The following is a 26,214-nucleotide window of genomic DNA, read 5'->3' as shown; positions in this document are numbered from 1 at the left end:
TGAATATGAGGATGACATGCTACTTAATATTTGTACAGGCACACTTAAACACTAATCTGCAGGAGCTCGCCTTGCATGCCTCTCCCCTGCAGAGGGGCAGCTAGGTGGGAACTGCCTGCTAGTTTTCAGCAGAAGTGCACAATTCCCAGAGATCCATTTCTCTCTTTTTTTCTGCTTTTAAATGCTGCTGCCTAGAGATTGTTTCCAGACTTTTCCTTTATTTATAATGGTGAATACTTTGCTAGCAGTAGACAAAGAATTCCTCATTATACACCAAATACTAGCCACAGTTTTTGTCTGCAGCAGGTTGCATCAGTCATACAGAGAAGAATCCATCCTCAGTGCTGAGTTTGGAAATCACAAAGTGGTTCCAGTTTCACATGCCACTTAAGCTAATGCCATGCTTGATCTCGTAAGATATTAGGCTGAGATCTGGTTTGGTAAGAAGTCACATCTGAAAGGAAAAAAAAAAAATGAATGAAAGAGTTCCCACCCCAAGGTCTTGGTGATAAACGAATGCCTAAGTAGGAACCTTTCCATCTCTCGGGGCAAATCTGGAAAACTGAGTGCTTCTATCCCCCAGCCAATGAAGAGGACACCACACTATTATTTCTTCTGCGTGGAAGCAGGGAAGTTTCTCATTTGTTTCAGGCAGAGAGGCAGGCTCCAAACTGCTGTGGGGGAGCTGAGTCCTGGAGAGTTGATTCAGAATGTAGACACTAGAAAGGAGAAGCATAATGAAGCCTAATGGGAGAAAACAACTATGTTTTCTCCATTTCTCTAGCTACCTCTAACCATGCCAATTTTCAGATATTAACAGGAGTTTTGAGGAATGAGCGATAACACAAGCTCTTTCACCCAAGACCCTTCCAGTTCTCGTGGATGGTATTGAGCTTCTGAGGCTGGAGGGCTGCTCTGGTTTCCAGGAAATTTCAAATGACAGTTAAATGTTCTGGATAGAGGATTAAATGAGACACTTTAGATTTCTTGTGTTCCTCAAAGAATATTGATGGAGTCCAGAACACCTCAAAACATAATAATTTTTCTGGAAGGTTGTAGTTCAAGGGTGAGTGACCTACAGAGAGATGCCAAAGCCTATAAAGTTCCCTGTTCACCAAAAATCCTAGGAAAGAAGCGAACAAAATCTGTACTGAGGAGCAATCAGGATTTCTTACCTCTCACCACGCTTTCAACTGCACCTGCCAGCACAGGACTTTTATTTGCAGCAGATACCATACACAAACCTCTTTCAGATCTTAACCTAACACAACAGGTTAAAAACCTTCACATTGACATCAGTGGTGTTAAAGCAGAATAGCTTTCCATGGAAAGTATGACATTCAGATGTGCCAACACCTTGAAATAGTTATGAAAGAGCACATAAAATCATTATCTAGCTACATCTTGACTGTCATTAAATGTGGTTGTTATTATGTGGGGTTTTTTTTCATCAAGAAAGGATTTTACAGTGGCAAAGACACCTCTCCCAAATCATATTTTGATTACATGCCATTATAAACTTAGGTAATTATGGCTATTTAAAGTGAATGTTAGTGTATATTTTCCAATATATTTTGTTTTTACCCTAGCCCTTTAGCCCATCCTGTTGCAGACTGCTAGAACAGACATGCTACAAAGATTTTTTTTCATAATCTTTTAATACTTTCTGCTTTATACCATCAGTGCCTTTCAGTCAAGTGCATAAAGGAGTTGGGACTAGCAACTGTAGTGTTTTGGCAGTCTAGATATTGAAATATATATATAAAAAAAGTGACGAGTTACTAAACAATATTATCTTTTATCTTAGTTTATAAAATATTTTGAAAAAGGATATCACTTTTCACAAAAAAAAAGATACCAAGAGCATTAGTTTCTAAACCAAATTACAAAATAAAAATAAAAACTAGATGTTTGGACCAAAATGGACCATTTCAACTCATAGAACAGGTCCGTCAATATTATAAATACAAAGTGATCTTTGTTTCAAATGGAATTTCTACAAGAACAGTACAAATAATTAAATTTACAGTTCATGTATTATGAAAAAAAAAATCCTGCTTGGAAACAGTACTATTTGCAGATTTTTTTTTCTTCTTTCATCCTTTTAACTGCCTCAGGAATTGGTGCTCACTGTTTTCATCCTGATGTACAGCTATTGACCGTAAAGGAGCTACTCCCAAGTTACAGAAGCATAAATAAAATGAATGATGTTCTTTGGTTCTAACCTTGTTACTCAAGGAAAGGAGAGGAAAACGGAAACCCTCTCAGCCCAGGGAAGGTGATGTTTATGTGCTGTGTCTACTCAAACCTTGGAAAGAGTGATGTTTTTATGCATACAGCATGCAATGGGCCAGAGCAGCTGGGAAGGAGGCAGGATGCATAACTACCATATTTTGATGATTCTGCCTCTTCACAGGGGGACTCCATGCAGGGTGCCTGGAGGAGCTCAGCAGTAACCACTTCTCCCACTGCATTTCTGCAGGCTTTGCGAAGCAGCAGGCTCAGGTCTGCTCCTCACCTGGCCTCACTCCAGGGCCCACTGCACCTTGCTGAGCTCAGCTGCATGCTGCCGCAAGACAAGTCTCTGCCCCTTGGCAGTGGCAAGGTTATGGTGGGAGCAGTGACCCATGAACCTCTGTCCATCACCAGAGAGAAAATCCAGCTCCCTCTGCAAAACAGACTCTCTGCCTTTCAGGTAGAATTTTTCTCTCTCTGCAGAGGCAGCTGCTGGCTCTTTGCTTCTGCCAGGTTCATCAGGAACCCAGCACCTGTGACCAAAATATAGTCCAGCTGCTTCCACCCTATGGCAAGTACTTGGATGCACAGAAGAAAGCACTGGTACTTACCTGGAAAATAAATAAATAAATGAGCAAATAAATAAATAAATAATGTTAAAATGAAATAATAATTGTATTTTTCTCAAATAAGTAGAATTAAATAAATATTTCATTTTTCTCTTACCTTTTGGACATGGGTGTCTCAAATACCAAAATAAAAACAAAAACAAAACACATTTCCACAATGGAAGATTGTTGGGATGCCTGAGATCACATTTACATGACCAGCAGAATTTGCTCTGCTACATCTCATCTTCTATAGAAGAAGCTATCCTCCTTGCAGATTGTATTCAATATTTAATGACCATTAAAGCACCTTTTTTGAATGTGAAGTTTAAAAATGGAAAGCAAGTGCTTAGAATGAAGTAACTGAAGAGAAGGAAAGTACATAGACATTCTGTTCAGGTACATAAACTCTTTATTTCTGATAACATCTTTATTTTTTCCACTCCTGGAATGCATTGTTATAGTGTGTGTATAAACCTGTATGTGGACATTTGTGTGACACTGATCAAGGTATGTGCCATAAAAGGACTTACTGAGTTTAATTGGATGATTTTTGACTAGTTTGTTCAGATCTTGTTTTCCATCTTCTTAAAGACCTGAGATCTATGAAACAAGTATCAGCAGTGGTTCAAGAGGTTTTACATCACCAGAAGTTCCAGTGCAAAGGGATGCTTCTCAGAAAATCCAACTATAGTATTATGCCTTTCCTAGTATCACATGTTCAAGTAAATATGGCTGATTTGTTCATCATCCCAGAGCCCTTACTGTGTTTTCTGACAATTGTGTCTGTACGTGTAGCAGTACAAACTAGTGGTTATTACACAAAAAAATGGTTGGGATTGCTTCCTAGAAATTTGTGCCTAGTGGTTTAGCTGTGGTAAATACTGTTGAATAAAATAGTTTAACATGATCTTACATGTCAATGAAAACTGGGATGAGTGTAAACTAAATTTTGTGGGTATCTAGCTACTGGTTTTCCACTTAACTTGATCACCTTCAAATAATAATAATAAAAATAAATAATAATAATAATAAAATAATCAGATTGGTGGTACTGTATTTTAAAATATTTTAAATGAAGTAAGCAGTAGATAAAAAGAACCTCAGGGGACTTACAAAATATTTTCTGTAGAGCTACATATAAGACTGTGGTTATTTATTTTGTGGAAAGCTCTGATCTGAATTACTGCCCTATCATGTTCAGCAATGGAGAAATAAGAAAAGAGAAGGTGAAAAATAGATAACACTTTCAAAGAAGAATTTTTAATAAGCATATGATGGCAAAGTACAATAGATTAGCACAACATAATGTGTCTTGTTAGAAGACTGGAGACAATTTTTAATCTCTATGATAATGGAACAGCAAATCTAAAACACAGATGTAACTGAGGATGAGCCAGTGTTGAGAACTGCCTCCTGGCATCACAGAGAAATAAATCATAAATGTAATGGACAAACAGATTTAAGACAAGTTCCACACAAATATGTGGCAACCATAGTTAGAACAGAGACTGCAGTCTTCTGAGTGATGCTTCAAAGATCATGCACAAACTAGTATTTTAATGTCCACACAGAGATGACACAGGACTTCTGCCTCAAGTGATTCTTGGTGATGAAAGGGGGCTTTCCTACGATACTGTCATAGTATTCATTGGGGGGCTCTGTGCAGACTGCTGTAAGAGAACCCTTTTGTTAATTCCTCATTAATGATGTCCACATGAAGAGGCAGATTAGCAGTTACTCCTGTATTAGACCTGCAATGACAAATAGCACTGATGAGCAAGAGCCATTTAAAACTTGATTTATTGCTTATGTGCTATTGAGAGATGATGTGCTGCTCTGATTCAAGTACAAGGCCAGTCCAACAGCTGGTAAGATTACAGTGCATTTTCCCAGAAGGGTGAAAGTTTGGTGCCTTCCATGCTGATTGAAATGTGTGTTACTTTCTGCAAATACTTCTTCCTAAACATGTTATTTCCAAATAACTTTATTTTTCTTAAACCACACTACATCTTTCTTACAAGTGCAATTTTGCACATACATTGTCTAGAATTTCCTACTTTGCTCTTAATTATCCATCAGCCACTTTCTCCCTTATTAATTAATGCTCAAGTTTTAGCAGCAGCTTGAATCGGGTCACTGTTCACATGTTGAAACAACAGATGCAAAGGGTTTTGTGAGTGACAGGATGAAAATTAGGCACTGTCTTGGCATGGAGCTTCAGAAAGATGTTAAGAAACCTCTCTGCATTTCATGTTGGAATCTATTCCACATCTCTGAGTACTGTATATACTGTACAAATGCTTCATTTTAAGTCTGCCAACATTGCCACTCCAATTTGTCAATCCTGGAATTCTTTTTAGTAAGTGCTACAAATGTACGACTCATCATTGTTATTATGTTCCATTAGAATATTTGCCAGTTTTGAGTTCTGTCAGATATGTATGATAGCATTTGATGAATCACTACTGAAATGATCCACTACAAACAACATCCAATTTCTTGGAGTGCTTTCTACCAGTATTGATAAGTATCTAGGGTTTAAATGCAATCCTGCTTCTATGCACTCAGTCATACTGCGTATTGCAAATGTTTGGAATGAGGTTGGTATTGGCTACTTAATTAATCGTCTTGGCTCATAATTTTTTCTGTCACTCAGGGATTCACCAGTTTAATTTCATGATGATATTTTGTTAGAGAAAAGGTGGCATATTCAGTTGCATGGCTGATTTGGTGACCTGTTTCCAACATCAGAGTGCTTCAACTACATCAAACCTTCATTTATACTTGAGACTTGCATTTCTTTCACTTGTATAGTATTTTCTGCATCTGGGTTACTGCAACAGACAGGACATGGCTTCGTAAATATGCATACAAACTCTCTTGAGCAAGTCATTGATCCATAAAATGTCCTGTAGAGCAAAATATGCAAAGCGGAATGCCTCACCCTGTAAACATACTCCTTAGGTACTGTCTTGTGTAAGTATTGGGAAAGGGAAAGAAGCAAAAATTAAAAACAAAAAAGAGGGAAGGTACAACTTCGGGAAATATCTTTGCATTCCACTTTCTGTTGGAGCTGAAAACATTTCAACTAAAAGGTAACAGGATTTTTTTACTGATATATCAAAATGAAGTCAACAAGGAGCTATATTCTACAATACACTCTGAAGGCACTACTTTCACCATATCCTACTCGCAATTATACAGTCAATACATTTTTTGTCACTTTCTTCTTGCTAGGGAAATTTGTCTTATTTTCAGCTGATCATTTACTCATTTGTATCCATTTTGCCTCACTGTGGTCTGGAAAAGACCTTAGACTTATGATTCTTATTCATCTATTGCATTACCAAAGAACCGAGGAAATATAGCAAAAGACCGGTTTCCTAGGCAGTGAGGCCCTGCCCAAGAATAGATCCAAAAGACCTACTGTCTGAATTTAAGGTGGCAGCAGGGCAAGGATATAAAAAGATGACAAATAAGGAAATCAGCTTTGTTTTCTGTAACAGAGAAGGAAGAACCAATAAAGGGATGAATAAGAATCCCTTTTGGCAGCTCTTTGGAAGAGAGGTCCTAGAGAGGTAGGAGAGTAACCATGACAAGTACAGGAGGTCAAGGAAGATGACATTTTAAAAGCATGATCAGCTGTGCTAAGAGTATCTGAAGGCATAAAGAATTGAGAAAGACTGAAAAAAATAGAGGCTAAAAATGCCCAATTTTTAGTGAGTGTGTTAATTCAGTGTTCTGTGAAGCATGTTAAGGCTAAAGGGTGCTACAGAATAACAGAGTATCAGACACATCTAGGAAACAGATTTTTCCCTAATATTGATTCTGAAAACATTTGAAAACTTTCTACTTGTTTTAAATCCCAAGTGCTTTATATGGACAGCTGAAAATCCAGCAAAATGAAATACATTAAGGAAGTTACATATCTTTATAAAACAATAAATAACCTCCTGTCTTTTCCTTACTTAAAAAATTAATAAATAATAGTAAAAAAAAAATACTTACTTAAATCTCTATGCTGCCATATTACTCTTTCTGTCATTAATTCTTTCTGCCACCCATCATAGTGTTATTATGGTAAAGAGCTTTCCATGAGCAATTCCACTTCTTCCACTATTCTAGTATCTCCTCTCTGAGAACAAACCTAGATAGCCTTCTGCACTACAGAGGAAAGCATTTCTGACATATAAACTTACCACATACCTGTGGTGTAATTTAGATCACAATCCAGAACAAGATCACCCCTTCTAAATATCATTTTCTTTTCCCCAAGGTTATGGATTTAACCTCATAAGCTTTTTTTTTCTTTTTTTTCTTTTCTTCTTCTTTTTTTTTTTCCCTCAAAGGGCAGCTCTTTAACCAAGAAGTACTCATAATTCTTTTCAAGTCCTGTCTAGCAAAGAGTATGAAATAGAAATGTAGAGTGCAAAGGAAATGTCTCCAAAGAAGCAATAAAACATCTCCTGTACAGCTACTCTAGACCACTAAAATATACCACAGGCTTCTCCAAACAGTTCTAGCAGATTTTAAAGCTACTGCCTCCTGCAATTTAGCTTTGAGAAATTTCCCTTCAGCAATCAAATTATACCTCCTTTCTGGCACAAGGAGGTATAATTTTCACTCCCATGCCTTGATATAACTTAGTTATGCTGTGCACTCATCCAAGTTATATCTCAAGTGTTTGGGTCTTGTTGAAACAAGACAGAAATCTAGGAGTTCTTACTAACTTGTAAAGTGTCTCAAGGCAACCTGAAGTTCCCCAGCTTTGTTTTCGCCTTTCTCCTAGCCCCTTGCTAGCTACAGTTATCTCATTGATAAATGGTATGTTTAAAACACAGACCATTCAGTTACCTAGCAGACTATAGTCCCATTCAATTGATGTTACATCTTTCAGTTGAATCCTTCCGGCTTTCACTTAGAGTTTTTACTTCTTCTTTTGGTTTTCTCCTTATTCATTGAATCATGTTACTGCTTCCCCTTTTTACCCATTTTTTTTTTTAATCTTATTTTCCAGTGTGCTGCCCAACAGCCTACTGCTTATTCCTTCACCAGCTTCAGGAAGGCATTTATAACAGTAAATAAGCAAGCGTGATGAGATCAGCAAGATTAGGACTACAGGCAGCCTTAGAAATCAGGATAACTGGGCCCTCAGTCACCAAGTTGATCAGCTAGGTCCCCGACTCTCTTCTTCAGTCAGTGCAGCATACAGCCCTTTACGGTGAAAAGGACCATAACTAAGAATTATCATAGCTTTGAAAAGGGAGGGGATAGAAAAGAAAGCAGCAGCATTTTTCTGGATTTTAACTCAGGACAATCCTGACTCTGTCTCCAGACCTGATCTAATCCAATATGATGGGTCATTCCCTGGGACCTTCAATCAGTCAGAGATACCCAATAGTGGGATTTGCTATTGGGCACTTTCACTCAGCATGTATTCCTCTCTTTCTCTTGCTTTAACTTTTTTTCTGCATTAAGCAAGACAGACAGTCTTGTTTCAAATCCACAGAGGCAAATGCACTTTCCATCTGCTTATAATTATGTCTACGAAAAGAGGAGCTAAATTAGAGGCAACAAGTGCAATGGGAAACAGCAACACAACAGCTGAGGTATAGTGAAGAGTCAATCATTATCAGGTAAATGGAGTAATATTGTCAAATCTCTATAAAGTCCAAAGGTCACGGAACATCATGGTATGTATCACAGAAAAAAAAAATCAATACTTATATCTAAACTATCCATTTCCCATGCCTGGCATAGGCTGTCAGCACTGTAAAGCCTTGACATAACAGCTCATATTAGTTTTTGAAAGTGGTATTGCTAAGCAGCTGACTGAGATTTTGGACCTGCCTGCTTTGGAAAGTAGTTACTATTTAGCTGCTGCAAGAAAACTTCACAATGTGGAAACACATCTTATGCTTGGAAAATACACTTATGTCATTCTGGTGGCAGTATAGCACACAGAAATCCCCCTCTAAAATGTGGAGATCATATACTTCACCAACACAAGGGTTTCGAAACTTTCAAGAACAGATAAAAGCATGAAGAAAAAAATACTCTTTGAGCTAGGTGAAGGAATGATCAAAGTTCCCTGAACATAGAAATAGTTCTGTCATAACCTCAATCTCAGGCTGAAAAGATCTGAAGGTAACAATCACGTATATCTGCACACAGATTAACATGGTATGTTCCATACAAATATGCCATCTCCAAAGAACATTGAGCAACAAGACAGAGCATTTAAGAATCAGAAAATGTCAATACAGTTGAACTATTATTGTAAATCAACAGAAGATACAGCTTCTATTAAATAATTCATGCAATAATGAAATTAGCTGAAGGAGTAAAATTGTCTCCGGTAGCTTATTAAATAGACTGCAATCAAGTAATCTTATCTTGCCAAAATGTGATCACAATTTAAAATTCAGCCAAAAATAATATCTGGAAGATGCCAAGGAAAACAAATGATTACCATGAGGCTAATAACCATTATTTTTTTCATACAGTTCTGAAGATCAGCCATAGAAGAATAAGAGTACAACTGTCCAGTTCAGCCATAGAAGAGTAGGATTATAACTGTCTAGGAACGATTTCAGTTGGAAGAAGCTTTGGATCCAGTCTCTCATGCCCTGTGAAAGATAAAATTAGAGATGAGACATGGATTTCTGAAATCCAAATCTGTTACAAAAATGTGAATAAACAAAATGATCTGCCAACTTTATGACCCAGATGAAAGCAAAAGAAAAAAGAAAAAAGAAAAAAAAAAAAGAAAGAAAGAAATCTGAAAAGTAAGGTGAAATGTGCCTAAGAATTAATTAGCTGATTGATGGTGTCTGAATATGCCATACGCTCAGACTAGTGTCTCACTAACAATGTACTTTATAAACAGATCAACAGACCAGTTTGCAGTAAAAAAAATATATCTTTGCTTTTCTATTCTCCCAGATTCATGTTTAAAAACATTAATTTTTCATTATAATGAAGTATTTCACTGAAAAGAGTCTCAGGTGGAAAAAAAAAAAAAAAAGTCTTCCATGCACAGTGCTTGACTCGGATTAATATTCATCGAGTTTTATCACTTATGCAACCTTGGTTGTTCACGCAGCATTAAGCTGGACTACTGACATTTCAAAGGATTTGCCAGGTTTTTGTAAACTGACTAGAAGTTTAAGGAAGCAGTTTCTTTCTCTTTAGCTGCATTTAATATCTTATAAGATTCCTTGCAGAATCAGATGAGAATGTTTGCTGACTGCAGTACAGTTTCAGTTGCAATGGATAAAGCAAGAGTGATATATGAATGATCAAAGGTCCACAGACATTTTCTTCCGTTCAAATTAAACTGTTCACAAAATATTTCTTTCAAAGATGAGCACAGACATAGGCATTTAATGTAATAGATAGGACAAATAATCTCTGTTTTCAAATGCCAAAGACCAAAACAACAAAATCCTCATAAACTTGGATTGATTTGAAAAATGCATTGGATATTCTCAGATTGAATCCTGACTGAAATATATTCTGTTTTACACCACCTGTATTTCAGAACTATAATAATTTTATTTTAAAGGATGCAAGTGTTGTAACATCAAATGTCCATCTTCAGTAAGTAGGAAATGGAAAGCAGACCATCTCTAGTTCAAGACAGACAGACACAGGAAGAAAGTACTGTATGTAACTGAATTCTATTGTTAGACAGTTTGTAACATTTAGATAAGATATTGGCAATTCACAATCTATAAGATACAAATAGAACAAGGTAATTTATTTACATTTCAGAAAAATGAATTTATCATATTTCTGTGTCTGAGCAAAAATATGAGTCATATGTAATTAATAGTTTCTAACAACAAAAAAAAAAATCCACATTCCTATGTCAGACCAGTTCATCTTGACATTTCTTAAATTTTTAAGACCTTTGGGTTCAAGGGCTAGAAATCTGATATGTGTTTTGTTGCCAAGAAGGAAATCAAAAAGTCTTTTTCTTTTCACCCCATTTAATAAAAATACATTGCTTCAGGGATAGGACTTCCTCACCTCTCTCAGAGTGCTTTTGTCCAGAAATTTTAGAGCCATCTTGTTACTGTCTTTTTAGCCATTGATTATCTCACAAGATCTGCATAGCAGAAAACATCTAGACAGTACCAGGGGAGAGGAGGACCTCAGCATAGGTCTCAATCTCAGGTGGTTGTCCTGAGGACCTGGTTTATAAGGTGTCAGGCTCACGGTTGTACTCTCTCTCATCTGCAGATAGCATTTAGGTAAGCTATTTAGTGCTACAAAGCTTTAGTTCTCCTAAAATGTAACAAAAACTCCACTAATCATAGTGAAATATTTCATTTGATCTGAGATGAGGTTGTTTGTTTTTTTTCCAATTTGCTTAATTTTTTTTAATTTTTTTTTAAGGACTGCTGAAGAATTTTTACAATTCTATTCACAAGTGACCTTCAATGAAGCTTTATACCTTTCTCAGTACTCAATGAAGCATTATTTTTTGTATTTGGTTTGTTTTTCCACTAAAAAGAAAAAGAGTCTACAATTGTAGAACTGCATACTTCAACATTCAAGTCTGCATGGTGACAAGATATTGGCTTTCCCCATTGTCTGCTGGTGGAACAAATCACTGTCAGGCTCATACATCAACTACTAGTCTGCCAAAAAAAGTTTTCTTCCAGCATTTGTGGTTGTGCATTGTTTATGAATATGTGAAATATCATAAGGCTTGTACTCAAGTGTTTAATTTGGGTTTATTAATATTAAGTGGAACAGGTAACCTTTGGCAGATGTATTCAATTTACAGTGACATTAGTAAACTTAAAAAGCCTGAAAAATACAGATGAGTAAAAGTCCAGAAAACTATTACAGTATGATTATAAGCAAGATTCACTGGTTCATTAAATCTTTTTTACTGTGTCACATTTCATGTGACCACATATTCATGTAGTTGATTAAATATTTTCTTAAAGTCATGCATTTATTTTGAAACCATATAAACTGTGATCCTAAATTTATATTTAAAGACGAATTATTTTGGGGGGACTTGTCCCACCTGAAGAAGTTAGATGTTTAATATTAAATTCTTAATATTGTAATATAAAGGTAATCTCTTTTTATTGACATATTTCTTCAGCAACAGCTGTTACATGTTAAGTCAGTGTTTCTCAAATTAGTTTAAAAGTTTTATTAATCAAGAATAATGTTCACTACTGAGTTCACTCATGTCTTTATGCACAATGAGCAAAGACAATTTCTTTAGTGACAAAATAAATGGTCATTATCTTCAAGTACAGGGAAGAAAATGGACCTAACCTATCAGGCCCTCTACAAGCAAAACAACTCACAATTTATATTCTTTTGCATCAGAAGTGAATATGTCTTTGCAATACATTTTACCATGGCAACTAATGGCATTAAAATATCCTGCAAGCTATGCAGAACAGAAAAGCTAACTGCCAGCTTTAAAAAAAAATATTGCCTAAAATTAGTTGAAGTGTATTTTAGGCAACCTCCTGTGTATTTCAAAATATTAAAAATCATTGTTTATTCCCAGTTACCACAAAGTGAACAGTCTAAAAATCAGCCATAGTTAGAGTTCATTAATTCACATACTGAAGTGTTAACTCAATATATATTTGCCTGATTGTTTAAGATAATTGTAACTTGCGTCTCTGAAAATTATTTCACTCTGTTGTAATCTGAGCTGAGTTTGACTAAAATAAAATCTTTTTATAGTGAAAAAAATAACGGCTTTACTTACTTGTACTTCTGCTTCAGACTGCCCTTTTTCCTTTTAGCTAACTAATGCCAAGACCCATATGTTTTCCTACCTATTCCCTTATCCTTTCATTCTCCATATTCATTTTCATAAGCTTTCTGCCTTTTCATGCCTGATGCATATTTTAGATCTTGCACCAACTCTTCATAAACAAGAGCTCAGTAAGCCACCGATCACTGAGGTAGTACCTGCAACAAACATCCTCAGGGAAAAGCCTGGTACAGCTCTATCTTACCATTTCATTTGCAGATAAGAAAAAAGCCATTTAGAGAATTCCTGTACCTGCACATAAGCAAAGCTGATATGATTCTTCTCAGCTTCACTCTTGGGTGAAATAGCTGAGGTGGAGCCACCAATTTTCTTGGTCCCCAGGCAGGGACACCATGAGAAGGACCCATGATATATGTGCTAGGACCTTCAGGTTCCTCCTTCACAATCCTTTGCCAATCCTTCTGCAAATAGTTTTGTTTGTTTGCATGACATTAAAAAAATAAAATAAAAAAATAGAAAAATCCCATTCAAGTCTTTCACAGTATTTTGATACTTTTACTGCCCCCCCAAGCTTAACATGAAATGCTTCTGCACATTAAAAGGACAACACTACAGTTTTCAGAATGCTCTTAAACCTCTCAAAGGAGTTCCATGGGAGGCTGGGTTGATTGCAATTTTTTTCCTGCCTAATCATGTTTTCTTTATGCCTGAAGTGCTTCTAACACTGAAGATTATGTTTAAGCTAGAGTACATGGAAGAGTGCTTGGAAAGCCCCACAGAAACATAAAAGAAGATTGTTCAATGAGCAAGAGGGGAGGGAATGAAAAAGCTTGGTAGAGACATGGATTCCTGACCGAATGAGGTTGTGTGTCTGGTATGTCTGGAATGCTTAATATCCAACACACTGGGCAACTGCTGCTTAGGGAAACATCTGAAACCATAAATATCTTTATTACAATAACTGACCTTTCTACAGGTTTTAGTAGAACTGTGTAGAGCAAAAATAAGGTTCAGTGTTTATTTCTACATTTATATACCTAACATTGTTACAGTGCATGTATTTAGAAATGAAAGATTTTCCTGAAAGTTCTTATTTTACACTGCAGAGAATTCATGCTCTACCAAATATATGTTCAAGGTATTCTCTGTACTTTTACTGGGACTGTACTTTTACTTTTACTTTTACTTCAGTGCTTTTAATTTATCATATCCAATGTCTACACAATAGAAATGTATTCAGATACCCAGTCTTATATAAAATACATAGTTGGCTCATATACTCTTGTTTTATTTAAACATTAATAACACATATATGCACTATGGGTCCAATATGGATGTTTTAATAGCATGTCTAAATCTCAGACAGGAATGCTCAAATTAGTACTTAAATCCACGGAGTGGGCATTTACATATCTAAGCATCCATGTAAGTAACCAAATGTGCAATTTGGGTATCCTATTAAGGTGCCTAGTTTTGAAAATTAGGCTGACTTCCCGGTATTTTTGGCAACATGTTGCATAGTGATTCTGGCAAAAATGCAAGATTTTAATTCAACTGCACTGAGAGGTTTCTGATGGCTTGCTTTGGGGAAAAAGGAAAAAAAAATACTGTTCTATAAATAGATTTTACTCTACTTTTACTTTCAATGTTTGTCACGGTCTTGCAATTGGGTATTGAGATAACAACTGAATGTTACTGCCTGAAGTCCAGCATTCTCATGAAAAAAAAAGAAGTTCTAATGTCTCACAGCATGTATTGAGGTTTGTCATATTTTAGTGTGAGGAATCATAAAATGCAATATCAAAGGGTGCTGCAAGTTCAGTACCCACTGAAGCAAAGGAGTTAAATAAGCTCTCTGTTTTATGGACCCTTAAATTGTAAGTGATGTTCTGTGTTGCACATTGTGAGTACAGCTATGAAACAATATATGTAACATTTTTCTAATTCTCTATAAAATCTGAGTAGGAATCTGAAAGCCCGGTAACCTCAGTGGAGCAAGTGCACCATAAAAGCATCTGCCAGACAACTGTAGTCAAAGTAGGTGCATTAAGATTACCCACCACTTTGGAGTATTTACAGTAATGACCACAAAAGTAACATGAGCCATCTTAAAAAAGGTCTTCCAACTTTATTATTTTATAAGGAAAAAAAGTATCTTTTTGGCCATGAGGTCTGAAGTTTTCCCTCTTTCTTAAATAAGGAAAATTATTCAAAATAAAATGATCCTAAACTAAAGTAGAAAGCATAGAGAAAATAAAGTCTGATAGATCATAAGGAAATGCATGTCGTTGCTTCCATTTCTTTTATAAAACAGCAGTACCTGTTTTGTGACAGCAGTGCCAAGATTTAGCTAGATTTCAGCTACTTTTAAAGCAAACCTGATCCAATATGTCTTTTTGGGCCTTAACATTTTTAACACAGACCACCCATTTATTACTGCAAGCTTTTGTTTTAAGTTTGTATTTGAGACCTGGTTAAGTATTTAGGTGTTTGAGAGGTTATATCTTTTTTTCCCCATATCATATGGGAATAAAGCATATTATCCCTCCCTGCCAAAATTTGCCTGTACTAGAACTGTGTATTTCACAGCTTATGTCTTGTCAGTCTAATAGGCACATTAAAGATAAATCCTCCAACTCAGATTTTGCATGTTTTTGTATATCCTAAATTGTTGTTGGTCTTTATCAGGCTCCAGGTGTTTTCAACTCATTTACGATATCATGTCATGCCTTTTGTAAGTGGCTTTATCATTTTGCTTTAGATATAATTTCCCTTTCCAGTTGTAAAATCAGTCTCTTCCCTTTTTTGAAACAAATACATTCTCATCACTTATTAAGTTCTTTGTCTTTCCTTTTTTTATCACCCACAACAAATGTACAGTTTGTATAGCATGGGTCTACACTTCAACTTTCAAACCTCCCTGTTTTATATCAGAGTTGCACTTATTCATATCCCAGTGAAGACTGTGAGCCATACATGATGTTGTTTTTGCCTTCTGTATTTGTAAAATTTCACAGTTACAGTAGGATGCAAACTAAAATAAAAATCATAACAAAGAGAATGCTGACATAGGTGTGCACTCTTTATATGAGTCAAACTGACAGTCAGGCTTCAGGGTGCTAAAGCACAATGCTTCTGTGTCACCTTCACTACAGTCATTTTATCTTTATTTTAGTTTTTGTAAAGTATATCTCATCCAAACGTTCAGCTTTTTTGTTCTAGTGTTGAACTGGAGGAAGAATCAAGTCGACAGGAAAATATTTTGTTTTCTGAACTGATGTTCCTCTGGTCATAAATCTGAATACACCAGCCCATGCTCATACAGAGATCCAGCTTCTTCCTGAGTTTCTTCTATATTAGTAGTTGAGTAACATCTCAGAAAAACACTGGATTTTGTTCTGAATTTGGCATGTGCCTAACATGTTTGCCTGAAAACTTTATTTTCATTCCTCTCATTTTCTTTTTGTTTATTTATAGGATTATGCAAATCATTGTTACAAATATCTATTACTTACTGTGTATATTTTTTAACTCTTGAATTAGATCAAAAAGGATTTAACTATTCCAACAGGTTTGCACGGCACTTCCCAGGCAGCACTGACAGTTTCCATCCCAGAGTGTGGACTCGATGCATTTCAGTGCATCTTTTCACTTTGAGGCAGTTGTATGCTTTCAGATACAATAAAGATGCCATTTAAAATACTACTTTGTCAAGTAGCAACCACTGAGTAACAACTCTGCTGTTTAAAACTAACATACTGCAGAGAGAAACAATGAAATTGGTGAACATTTGACCTGAAGAAAAGCATGTGTCCTTTTTCCTGTTGCAGCAAAATGCCCTCAAATTCCTCAGAGGATCCCCTTTCCAGTTAAATGAATGGGTATAACTAACCTTGAATGACTTCAGTTAATTACAATACAGTTATGACGAATGTGCCCCATTAGGAAGACAGAATTAGTAAATGAAAATTTCTTCTGCCTAAAACCCAGCTTTTCTGTAAAAAGATTACTTAATACTTTTTTCCACAAATTCTGTTATATAGAAGGCAGGAGGAGCAAATAATCTTTCTTCATCTCCTCCAATTACATATTTGTTAAAATGTATAAACAGTCATAGTCAAAAAATTCTGAGTTTTCTTTTTTTACCCATCCTGTGTACAGAGCAGTTTCTCAGCTACATCTGAGTGTGCACAGTCCGCCCATCGCTTGCACCTGGAGCTTGCATCAGACTCATAGTGAACTGCAAAATGAAACCCAGAAAAACCTGTATGAATAACTGTGAACTGTCCTAAGAAATACACTGTAATGTTATCACAGATATCTGTGAGAAGGAAATTGAGCATTCCCTAATATTTTATGGACCAGTATAGAATTGGACAAAATAATTTTGATAATTCAATAGTGTGGTGCCATATCCCTCATTTGCAACCTCTGATTTTCCTGCTTACTCTGTCATGTCCTTTCATCTACATTCACTACAGCATGTCATAACAAAAAGAAGGTAAATACTATCAAGGAAAGCAACATTTTACCAATAGAGGTTGCTTCTAGTATATAGGAAAATTTTTCTTATGTGCAGAATAATTTAGTATTTATTACATTTTCTGTAGCATAATATCAGATTAACTACACTGAAAAAATAGCATAAAGAACCAGAAAAGTATCTTCTCCTGAAACAAAAGCTGCAGCTTGCATCTCCTTCTGTGGTTCATACGTGCTTTTCCTTCCTCACTGGCCATTCCTTTTTCCTACTTCTACCTCACTGCCTGCATTGCTTGAGTAGGAAGGAAAGTATATAGATTCAGGGCAGGAAATTATAAGCCGTGTTCCCACTGTTTACAGAATTATCACCGTTCCAACAACTATCTTTCCTTAAAACTTACCAGCTGAAGCAGTCTGTAAGGTTTTCCCCCAACTACTCTGAATACAGCTGTAGTTACAATACTTTCTATGGATATGGGTCCTATCTCTAAAGTCTTTGCAGGCATATATTAAATTGCTGTGAGTAAAAAAGATTAACTTTTGTTTCTGTATTCCTTAAATGTAGCAGTGGTAGAAAATGGGGAAATAGAGCAGAAAAGCAGGCTAGAACACACAGGCTAGAAGCACAGAACAGAGTAATTGGGTAAGGTGCCATGGGAAAAAAAGGGAAGGACAACATGAGAAAAAAGAACTGAAGAATAAGGTTGCAATGAATAAGTAAGAAACAGAAAATTGTGAGCAAGGAAGAAGAGAGATGAAAACAGGAAGGTAGGAGGATGAGAGAGGAATAAAATACCAGATCCTAGATCTATGCAAAAAGTAGTTGATGGGTAGTTTTTATTTTATTTTGTTTTATTTTGTATTATTTTTGTTTTATTTTATTTTAATTTTATTTGACAGTCAGAGAGTCTCCTCACTTCTTTTAAGTCAATATAAGGCTGAAGTTAACATTGCTGGAAGAAGAGACTTAGAAAGTTCAAGTAACATCAAAGAGCAAGACTAACTCTTTGTTTTATATCCAAAGCTAATATTAAAGAAAATTGGGAAGTACAAGAAATTTAGACACAAAAATACAGTGAAATCAATATTAAGACTAAGAAAGTTTTGTACAAAACACATTATAGGCTGAAAAATCAATTTTGGAACTTTCAGATACACTGTAATGAAAAATTGCTGTTGAATGGAAGAATACTCCCAACCATGGAAGTGTGAAATACCTCCTTTTTCTACATAAAGAGATACAGTATTGCAATAACTGTGAAATACTTACTTTACCAACCAGCATTAGGAAGTCAATAAAATACCTCTATACCACATCTAGGAATATTACAGAGACTGGTAAATATGTGCTTAGAGGATATTCTATGAAATAGCTGCAGAAGAAAGAGATACTGAATTGCTTGAACTGGAAAAAACATGTACTTTATTAAGTAACACTAGACAAATTGTGAAATACAATAGTACACATACGGAAACACAATGAACTAAAAGAAGTACAGAACCTAATCCTGCCTGAATTTATATTGAAGTGATGCAGTTCAAGAGAATTGAGCTATTGTGGAATCACTGAGTGGTAAGCAAAAGAAAAAAAAATCCCATTGAGTATATTATTTAATCTTAGAGAAACAATAAAAATAGTTTTGGAAGCTAAAAATACCTGCTAAGCATACAATAAAGTTCACTTTTGAAATATTAAATTTTAATGGCCTTTCCATGAATCTTCCTCTGACAGCTATACAGTGAAATGTTTGTGGAGCTGCTGAATGTATTCCAAACAGCATTTGTTTTTCTAAAGCTACAGTTACTGTTGTAGACCAAGTATAGTCATGGATAGACTGCTTTGTGCAATCCTTACAATGAATTTAAGTGTCATATTTTGCTGCAGCAAAAATGGAAGTGACAATAAATAGTTTTCTTGTCCTAGTTAGAAGAGAACTCATGCATTCAAGGGGGACAAATTGTGACTATTCTGTATGCTGGGTTTGAACTTTGGATGCTCTTCTATCAGGAGAGAAACCTATGGTGGAAAAAAAATAGTGAATTGGAGGATATATTGTCAATTCCTGATTTTTATTGAGAGCTTTGTGCTACATGGTAATTTTTGTAGATCTCAGCTCCTGAATTAAAGGGATTATGTGAAAATTTCTGTTTTCTTTCTCTTTTTAAAAGTATCTTGTTTTTGTTGTGCTACAAAATGCTTCAAACCCAAATCTTAATTTAGAAAAAAAGAGGCAAATATGAAGAAATACAAATATATTCTTTTTAAGAATTTGAGGGGAACTGACTAATAATCCTGACTGCCTACCTTTGTTGTTATCCTTTCTTCCCCTCAGTAAGTTATAAAAATTCCTGGTCAGAGAACTTCTCACAGACAATAACTGGACTCTAATCACAAGAAGCATTTGTGGAGAGGGAAAGTTGCACTATTTTCTATAATACATTATTTCTTATTAAATACAAGTTTTTCTGTTTGCACTCACTGGCAAAACTGCATGCTTCTGCCTATGTTTAAATAACCTGGTCTATCCTCTAATAGTATGTTTTGCCCATTATTGTGTTACATAGTCCTATCACGGAGCAAAAAAAATTAAAAGAGTAAGAGGCAAAAAGGTCTTGGTCACTATAGATTGCCTAGGTAGACACAGTCTGTAGTCAAATCTATTTGACCTTCAAGCAAGGGAAAATTCTGTGTTGGGTACACTTTCCTTGGGTACACTTTCCATCTCCTTACCCCCAAATTCCTGTGATGAGAAATTATGTTATTATTCAGTTCTACAATCAGACTGAAGGATAGCAGAGACTGCAAGGGCAGCACTGTTCATTTAAATACATATTAGACTAATCACAATCCACAAAATTCAACTGCATTTGAAAAGACTTTTTAAAGTATTATTTTGCTGAATTCATGAAACCCTTATAGAGCACAAAAAGCAGCAGTGATCTGGACAAAGGGAAAAAGATTTTCCAAGGAGTGAAGCGATATCAGGACATTAAGAGAGAAAATAGGTTTTTCATGAGCTAACAGAAGAAACAATAAAGAAAGGTTTTGTGATGAAAAGAGAACTGCAAGAAACAGTGCAGGCAATGCTTAAATTAAAATGCATCTGATCTAGAATTGCTTTACCCAGGCTCTCCAGGGCCGATGCTCACAAAAGATCTCAGCTGTCCTGGGGGCACTCAAATGCGTATTTCTTCCTCTGAGGGCAGTCTCACCTAAGGGAATAAAGCAGCTTTCAGAAAGAAAAAAATGTCCTTTACAGCACAAGCAGCAACAGATTGTTTGTCACCTGAACAATTTCCTCTCAGGCATGGTAACACAATGCACCCAGGTTTCTCAAAGAACATATTTCATGGTAGAGCTTAAGACTAAGATCTGTATGTTTACCAGATCCTGAAAAATAGTAGCATATCATGAAGACTAGCAGTGGACAGGAATTTCCCACCTCAATCTCTTCAGTAGAAAGAAGGCAGAAAGGAAGCTGATGGGTTCACCTGGGCATGGGAACTCATCACTCCACTTCTCTGACTGCAAACAAATGTCCAAGTCCTATTTCCCAGCCTCCCTTGCTGAAGCTGCTCCCTGTAAAGCAGCTCCAGCTGCCCATGTGCCATCTACAACGTGAAAACACCATATAGAAGAAGCGTAGAAGTCTGCAGTGTAGAAGTCACCAGTAGCATGCAAGACCAAGGCTCAGTTTTCTGCTACTTTGCTGGTCAGCTCCCCTGGAGGAGAGAGAGACCCCTCCTGAGAAAAGTCAGCGTCTAACAGCCAGGGTATGAGAAGGACATGTGGAAAGTCAAGAGGTGGGTCTTTAGCCTGAACCAAGACAGGTGTTTTTGCTGAGCTCCCTTGTCATAGCACTGTTGACTACCTCTCCGACTTTTGTCATTATTCCTACCCTGAGCCTGCAGAATCTTTCTCCAAAAGGTAGGATGAAAGAGAAAGTTTCCACTGAAGGTTTTAGGTTTGATGAATCATTTTTTTTATGATGAAAATACATTTTCTCACAAAATTCCTGGCAAGCTCTAGTGGAGATACTATTGTCTAGCATATCTGTCAGACAGCCCTCCTAATTAAGCTATTTTTATACAAGATTCTGGGTATAGTTTGTGAATCACAAATCTTATGACTCTAGTTCCATATCACCACAGGGAAATTCTCCCAGAGGGAAATTATAATACTGTGCTCCACAGCCCAAAATTGTTATATAAAGCATCTACTCTTCCATATTGGAACAGTCTGTCCTACTATCTTAGCAGCCTTTCAATTTTCTCAAAACATGGCACAAAAAGGAGAAGACTGTATGAACAGAGAGGCATTTGATCAAAGCTTTTCATGTGTTGCTGGACGTAGAATTATTTCATAATGTAGCAGTTAGACATATTCATATCAAACATATGGAGACGGAAAAGGTAAAATGAAAAGTAAGAAAGTCTGATGTTTATTTGAAGTAATAGCAACGGATGTAAAACCATGTCAAACTATCATGTCAGTACTTCCCAGGGGGTTGAATTGTTCCCTGACTTCTACAGCATTTATGCTCTATTAACAAAACTTAATTGGGTGATGAAAACATTTAAATGTTTTTAGTCAAAACTCAAGTGCAATTTTGTAAGAGAAGCCTTCTAAAAGTCACACAGTAATTATTAAAAAAAATAAATAAAATAAGATACAATGACAGCAGTTACATCCATACCTTCTTAGAGTCGCCTGTTTTTCACCCCACCGTAGAATAAAAAATTGTATGATGAAAGTGGAAGAAGAGTCTTGGTTGGTACATTCCAGCTCTGGCATGCATCATCACGAACAAGGGTCAGTTTGTCATAATACCACCCTCTCCACATTTGACTCTTGCTCCAGACTCGTTTCTATTTTCAAAGTGGCAGCCAACAATAATTTTATAATAACATTACTGATTTTGCCATTACCATTACTTCCTTTCCCTTCTCAATTCATTTCCAGGGCCTCTTTCAGTCACCATAAAGGTCATCCACCTATTTTCTCATGTTTTAGTGTATAAGGCTTATGGGATCACCACTGTTTTATTGTTTTCTCTATTGATTCTTCCTTTCTAAAGGATGGCATGCATCTGAAAACCAAAAAATTAAGGCTCACCATAGGAGAAAAATCACTTTAACAGACCTCTGGACATATACGTCTGTACAGGTTTTGTTTACCACTAACTCTTGTTCATCTTTGTTCAGCTATAGAGCTATATTAATGCCATGAACATAATCAACAGCAAGGAGGAAGCAGGTGCATTACAGCAACAACCCCTTTAATGTGTTGTGCCTGAAGACTACTTAAGAATTGGTCAAAATCAAGGCAAGTCACCTGACTAGTACCCATTCCTTTCTATTTTTACTAACCCTTTCAAATGCTGCTAATATTCTGAATTGCCATACTTGTCATGCAGAAAATCATTCCTTGAAAATACCTACTCAACATGCAGCTTCCACTAAACCCCTTATTTTCAATTCCACACAGAATTACTGGATCAGAAAGGAGTGATGAAACTAACTTGATAAAAAAAGGAACACCACAATGTCTGGTATCCAATAGTGTGCACTGGACTTGGCATTCACCAAGGAGGAGAAGAATATTCTAGATATACAGTCTTAACAAATATTTCCAAGTGACTATATGTAAAGTTTTGTTGAAATCATTAATAAGAAAATAATTATGTATGATGACTAGCTTCCAATTAAATAAAAGTGCATGAAAACTATAGCCTGAAAACTTGAACTTTTAAATCAAAAAATCAAGTGTGGCAACCTGAAGTTATGAACCCAGCACACATTCTGGTGCTAATCATCTCTAGATCTTCTTCATCTTCATCTCAAGCTGACATGGAAAAAGAAAGTAGATAGTCACTGAAAGTGAGGACATGTGACATGGGAGGACTACAGAGATGCTGTTCACCATTGTAGAGAGAAAATTTGTGTAGCGAAAGCTCAATTAGAGTTGAAGCTGGCCAGTACTTGGGAGATTTTTTTTATTATTATTATTTCTTAATATGTTAAGAGCAAAAGTAGGACCAGAGAAAATATTGGTCTGTTACTTGATGAGGATGGCCACCTCACAAACAGGGATATAGACAAAGCAGAGATGTTTAACCACTTCTTCACCTCTGTATTCAAAACTGATGGTGGGCTCTGGGACCCCTGTGGACCTGAGCTGGAGGACAGTGACTGCAGTAACAGTAAGTGTTAACAGTAAGTATTTTACATATTTATATTGCACAGTTACATTATTGTAACTGCAGTAAATCCCTGCCAACCCCAAACTTGTGCACGATTTGCTGCTCCAGCTCAACCTGGATGCACATAAATATGTAGAGCCTAATGGGATTCATCCCAGGGTACTCAGATTGCTGACTGATGTCATCACTAGACCTCTCAATTATTTTTCAAAAGTCTTGGGAATCTGGAGAGGTCCCAGCCAACTAGAGGCTGGCAAACTTTGTTCCAGTTTTCAAGACGGGCAAGAAAGAAGACCTTGTTAATTAGAGGCCTGTCAGTCACACTTCAGTGCCTAGGAAAATTATAAAGATTATTCTGGGAGTTACTGAAAAACACCTGAAAGACACTGGCCACAGCCAACAGCGGTTCATGAGGGGAAAGTCCTGTTTAACAAACTTGATTCTCTTTTATGACAAGGTCACCCACCTAGTTGACCAAGAGAAGCCAGTTGATGTAATCTTTTGGGATTTCAGCAAAGCTTTCAATACAGTACCCTTCTGGAAAAAAAAACATCCTGCATAAAGCTAGATAAATACATGATATAATGGGTGAAAATTGGCTGATGAGTCAGGCTCAAAAGGTTATAGTAAATGGGGTTACACTGGGCTGGTGGCAAGTCACTAGTTGGGTTTCATGGGGCTCCTTTTTAGGGCCATTTTTCTTTAATGCTTTCATAAATGACTTGGATGCAGTATTTGAAGGTATACTAAGTGAGTTTGTGAATTATATTAAATTGTGAGGAGCTGTTGACTCCCACAAAGATAGTGAGGTCTTGCAGAGAGCTCTTAACAAATTAGATAGCTGGGCTATTGCCAAAATATGAAGTTTAGCAAGAGCAAATGCTGGATTCTGCAGCTGGGGTGAGGCAACCCTGACTATACATACAGACTGAGGGATGAGAGGCTAGAGAGCAGCCCCACAGAAAGGGATCTGGGGGTTCTGGCCTACATCAAGAACACAAACCAGCATTGTGTCCTGGCAACCAAGAAGGCCACCATATCCTGTGGTATATCAAGAATGTCATTTCTAACTGGTTGTGGGAAGAGATTGTCCCACTCTGTTCTGTGTTGGTGGAGACTCACCTCAAGCACTATGGGCAGTTTTCGGTGCCATAATAGAAGAAAGACACAGAACCACTAGACACTGTCCTAAGGAGGTCTACAAAGACGGTGAAGGGTCTAGAGAGCAAGACATGTGAGGAGTGCCTGAAGTCACGTGGTTCGTTCAGCCCAGAGCAGAGCAGGCAGAGGGGAGGCCTCATGGTGGCCTGCAGCTCCCTCACGAGGGGAGCGGAGGGGCAGGCGCTGTGCTCTGCTCTCTGGGGACAGCGACAGGACCCGAGGGGATGGCGTGGAGCTGGGACAGGGGAGGGTCAGACTGGGTGTTAGGAAAAGGTTCTGCACCCAGAGGGTGGTCGGGCACTGGGACAGGCTCCCCAGGGCAGTGGTCATGGCAGCAAGCCTGCCAGAATTCAAGAAGCACTTGGCAAGACTCTCAGACACATGGGCTGATTTTTTGGTGGTCCCGTGTGGAGTTGGACCAAACAATCCATGTGGGTCTCTTCCAACTCAGGATATTCTGTGATTTTGTGATCTCAGAAAGCCTGCTCTATTGAAGAAGATAAGTGAGGATACCAGTGAGGACAGAGGATTCTAATCAAGCTCTCCTGTTGACAGTTTCTGCCACTGTGTTACTCCTGTAACAATAACTGTACTTTTCAAATATGGATATGTCATCTCTGTTCTATAGCTGAGGAAAAATTAAAAAAAAAAAAAAAGTATATATTTGCTGAAAGCTATCTGTGAATAGAAGTTGTCTTGAGCTGTGTGTCTGGATATATGCCATATATTAAATTTCATCAGTATAGCTTGCTTTTTTTTTTTTTTTTTTTTTTCTTTTTGCCACAGTAGCAGATATTTGTGATGAGAACAGCAGGTATCATTCCATGGTACATCAAAAGTAATATTGCATTTTTAAGGGTCTCTGTTACTATTTGCTCTCATTATAAAGAAGAACATATTTTCTACCACACTCACTATTGGCATGCAGTTGATGAAACTGTAATAAGCATACAACAAGTATAGTAAAATGTTAGGAATGCAAGAAGTACTTTAGTTTGGAGCTGTAGTTTAAAACTTCTTAAAGCTAGACTTAAATCATAGAATCACAGAATGGTTTGGATTGGAAGGGACCTTAAAGATCATCTAGTTCTAATCTTCCCACCATAGCCAGGGACACCTCCCACTAGACCAGGTTGCTACAGTTAACAACCGTATTTTGAAAGGAAACAAGTTTATTGCAAACAGGCATTATTTCAAGGCTCTAAAGTTCTCTTAAAAATGCAGTATTATGAGTTTCAGGCATCATTCCATAAACGGTAGTTAATTTCTGCAAGTCAATTTTAACTCTTTTTTTTTATTTATTTTTTTGCATTACTTGTCTAAGAAGAGCAAAGTGAAACCTGAAATAATAATAATAAAAAATAAAAATAAAAACCAAAACAAACAACAACAAACATGGCTGCTTTCAGATGGCACTATAATAATGAAAGTCAGAGTCTGTGTGCAGTTAGAGAATCATCAGAGGATATAAAACTTAAGAGGCAGCCTGGGCCTCTTTTTGACTTTGCACAGAATAGACGTATCTAATCAGTACCTTTGCAGTGGTGATACCAGGAGAATTTTGGTTGCTTTGAGAGAGTGCTTTCTTTTTCAATTTGGTGCTCACTACTCAGTGAATCTCAAGGGAAGGAGTGGGATGCATATTCTTATAGTCTGCAGATATATGTACTCATACATGTACTTGCAAATGTCAAATCACAAAGTTTTGCAACATCACAAGTAAAGCTTACTTCACAGATTTCCCTAATATATGGTCTGA

The 26,214-nt window shown here is 36.7% G+C and overlaps 1 long non-coding RNA gene across 2 annotated transcripts; it reads right to left on the bottom strand.

Annotated features, from left to right (window-relative positions):
• Nucleotides 1–3,348: 3,348 nt before the first annotated feature.
• On the bottom strand, nucleotides 3,349–21,887 carry LOC118244187 (uncharacterized). 2 transcript variants are annotated; one of them, XR_004777490.2, is made up of 5 exons: nucleotides 21,789–21,887; nucleotides 20,216–20,304; nucleotides 16,756–16,849; nucleotides 9,319–9,475; nucleotides 3,349–4,597 (listed from the first exon to the last, which is right to left on the bottom strand). It is a non-coding gene; the product is annotated as an uncharacterized LOC118244187 (long non-coding RNA). The 2 variants fall into 2 exon arrangements; XR_004777489.2 differs by lacking the exons at nucleotides 16,756–16,849; nucleotides 20,216–20,304; nucleotides 21,789–21,887 and adding an exon at nucleotides 12,901–13,171 and having other exon boundaries at nucleotides 3,353–4,597.
• Between the last annotated feature and the right edge of the window lie 4,327 nt (nucleotides 21,888–26,214).

This window comes from Cygnus atratus, chromosome 3, assembly GCF_013377495.2.
Source record: "Cygnus atratus isolate AKBS03 ecotype Queensland, Australia chromosome 3, CAtr_DNAZoo_HiC_assembly, whole genome shotgun sequence".
NCBI lineage: Eukaryota > Metazoa > Chordata > Aves > Anseriformes > Anatidae > Cygnus > Cygnus atratus.
The sequence above is the reverse complement of the archived record's forward strand: the minus strand, read 5'-3'. Positions and strand labels throughout refer to the sequence as shown.